This window comes from Nicotiana attenuata, unplaced genomic scaffold (assembly GCF_001879085.1).
Source record: "Nicotiana attenuata strain UT unplaced genomic scaffold, NIATTr2, whole genome shotgun sequence".
Classification (NCBI taxonomy): domain Eukaryota; kingdom Viridiplantae; phylum Streptophyta; class Magnoliopsida; order Solanales; family Solanaceae; genus Nicotiana; species Nicotiana attenuata.
Window position 1 is genome coordinate 184,634 of NW_017672052.1, and position 3,705 is coordinate 188,338.

The following is a 3,705-nucleotide window of genomic DNA, read 5'->3' on the forward strand; positions in this document are numbered from 1 at the left end:
CACCAAAGTCTACTCTAGACTAAATTTAAAGAAATAGAAAAGCTTCAATGAACGAACTTTCCACATTAAGCGCTGAAATGCTCCGGGATAACTCGAAACCCGATCTGAACACAAACCCAAGTCCAAAATCATCATACGAACCTATTGGAACCATCAAATATCAGTTCCTAGGTTATTTACTGTTTACCGTGAAAATGGTAATAATAATTAAATTTGTTGATAGGACTCTAAAAATACGTGATCTATTTTTATGCTAGTTGTTAAGCAGTTGGTGCTAGATTTACGAGACTTAGTGACAAAATAGAGTTAAGGAGAAAGCTATAATCAAACCGATATGCTAGTAATTCGGGGCCTCGAGCTTGTCGATTTGGGGCCTCGAGATCGGTTCCAGGGCTCGAGCTCGGGCTATCGTGGGCAATTGGGGTAGGTCTAACAGTTACGAGATAATTAAAGGAGGCTCTTTATGGCCAATGATAAGCAATAAATGAAGAACAAGTATGAAGATAATAAATAAGAGCAACAATATCGAGAGAGTATGTTAGAGAAAGAGAGAGAGAGAGAGTTCTTATATATTTTGTGTAGAACAATTGGAGCAACATACCTTAACATAATGGCAGATATGCCCTTTATATAGGAGGGGAAATCCCCGTTTAGTACAAAATACATCAGTTACATAAATATGGGGATGGGATGGATGACTGACGCCTTGATTTGAGTTCAGAGTGGGCAGGCTAGGCTCTGTCAGGCTTAATCGTGTGTCTTGGGAACTCCCCATCTTCATCATAGTTGCGGCTTGCATCGTCTTGGGATCGGGTGTCGACGACCCTCGAGGGAGGAAGCTCGGCCATAGCTTTGTAGCCTCGAGATGATCTTCTGAACTGCCTCAAATGACGAGAAATTGAACCCTCTGATTTTGCCGTATACAGATAGTCCCCGCATTTCTTAGAGAGGAAATGATGAGAAACGACCTTGCCATCTGATTCTTCAAACTTCCCACGATGACATCATATTGACGGCATCATACTTATGATGCCAACCTTCACGGTAACCAGGGCATCCCCGTGGGCTTGTCTCTTCGATGTCATTCAATGCACTGTCGATTCCCATTCTTCAAAATGACAGTACCGCCGTCAATTCAGTTTTCAAGAACGCATTGATTGCGCCTTCCGATTTGTCTTTCAAATGCATTGATGGTCGTGTTATCACCCCCTATAAATGGGGCATTCCGTAATTGTCTCTTTGTTCAAGTGCCTTTCTCCATTCATTCATCCCTTTCTTCCCACTATCTTCCTCCATTGCTAACCACCATGTTTGGGGTTCACGGCTTTAAGGTTGTATGGCAGCATTTTCACCAACTGTGTGGTGGCCTTTTGCCTGAGCTTCCCCTTGTCGAGCGAGATCATACCGTCTTGTCGCTATTGTTTTTGTTATGCCTGTTACTGTTGTCGTTATTGGTCCGAGGTGATAAAACAGGGTCGGCCGATTTCTTCTGACCTAGAAGGAAGTTTGGACTCTACACCGCTTCTCGGGAGAGCGTTCGGACTATACAATGCCGCTCACTCTCCTACCCTGGCCTGGTGTGGCACTTCATTCCTTGGGTTTTTTCCCAAGGGATAAAATTTCACACTCGGCCGCTGAGGCTGGTGCCCGCCGAATCTTCAACCTTTGGCTTCGGCGGGCTATGTCTCTTTTTTTTGCCTCTTCTGCATCCTCCCCCTTTCCTCTTCTTTATCTTCTCCCTCGGAGATATTATTCTGAGGGATCGAGCTGGGAACCTAGAGGAGGTGGCGGTCGAAGGTATCACCTTCGAGGATGCAAGTTCGAGGAGGCGGCGCTCGGGAATGCTGCTACCGGAGATGAACCTTCGAGAGTAGACTAGGTTTTTAGGCTTTTACTATGGGTGTGCACCCCTTTGCTTCTTTGTTTCTGTGTAAGGACCCCTCGCGGGCTTCTGTAATCATATGTAAGGACCCTTTGTGGGCTGTTGTAACCAAATGTTTATGAATGTAAAGATATTTTCTCGACTTTCGTCTTTGATACTTGCCATATTATTTTACATTTATGGAGACTCTGAATGCATGTCTCTGTTGACTATCGTTGATCTCTAACTCGGGTACGAGTATTCTTTCTGGCCTTTGGTCGATAAAAACGGCACCTCTTGGGACCCTCTGTCGTTCCTCGAATCAAGCTTGAATTGGTGCGATAGACTCTGGCCGTCGGGACTGTTACCTTGGGTCATATGAAAATAATACCTCGAGCCATGAAATCTTTGAGAGCGCTTTCTGAGTGAGGATTAGCTTTAGGCACTTGGAAATTTGCTTTGAATTTGATGTAGATAACCTTTAAGGCATTGTAGACAGGTCCCAAATGAGAGGTTGCCAGACTTTAGGCGATATCCTGAGGTCGAACCCCTATGGGCGGAGCTTGGAGAGCTTATTTTTCTTCTTGGGAGGAGCCTTCGAGACAGGGTACCATCTCGAATCCTGCAATGGTGCTAAATGCTTCCTAGAGTCTAACTTCTTTTCTCGAAGGAGGTCCCTGAGATTGGGTACCATCTGGGGACCGGAGATGATGCCGTTGGCTTCTTAAAGCCTAACTTCTTTTTTGATGGAGGTCCTCGAGGTTGGGTACCACCGTGGGACTAGAGGTGATGCCGTTGGCTTCTTATAGCCTAACTTCTTTTTGATGGAGGTCTTCGGGGTCGGGTACCACCTTGGGACTAGAGGTGATGCCGTTGGCTTCTTAAAGCCTGGCTTCTTCACATGTACATAGGGTCGCTTCCGCTCCTTTAGGGATCTCCCCGTTTTAGATACTTATCCTACCGTTTCCGCGTTGAGCCCTTCATTACCTCTAACGCTAAAGTATTTGCAGGTTCCTGCTTCAGTTCCTCTAGTCTTGCCATAGCCATGACTGTTACATCGGGGCCTGTTCGGCAGAGAGGGGAGAGTTTCGCTCCCGCTGCTCAGGATCAAAGAGAGTCTTCCTTGAAGATTATTTCTTCGATAGGAGAGGGGCACCTTGAGTTAGTGAGGAGAGACTGCGAATGGGGGGAGAGAGTAGTGTTACAGACTCTTTCCCCGGATGAGGGCATCTCGAATCATGTTGATGCATTCCTGAATGTGTACACGTATCCTTTCACACTAGGACCCCTTGACAGGGTTGTGCTCGACTTCTGTTTGAAGTATCGGGTTACCTTGACGCAGATACATCCGTCGTTTTGGGGAGTGGTGTTGATGATGAGGTTCTTTGCGGAGAAGGTGGGGCTTGAATTTACGCTCAATCATCTCATTAGGGTGTATCGACCCTTCCATCATCGAGGTCTACTAACCTTGCAGTGTAGGTCGACCACGCCCTTCGTTGTTGACGATGAGGAGGACAGAGATCGAGAGTGGATGAGTCGGTTCGTCCGGGTCCGGACTGTCGACGTTATCCCTGTGGAATTTATGCCATTCTCCAAGGAATGGAATGTTACACGTAAGTGGTTCATCTCGTGCCTTCTCAGATTTGTTTCTAGCGAAGGCTAGTTTGTAACCGTGTTTTTTCCTTTTCTGTAGCGATTTCATGGGCACCGGGCGACGTTCCTGATCTGCCTGGTTGGGTCCGGAAGTTGGCGACCCACTCGACTTGTGATGAGCGTAGGTGGCGAGCCGTGTCCCGGGGCAGATGGGAAGCAAAACGTCACGGTATGTGTGGACGCTACTTTTT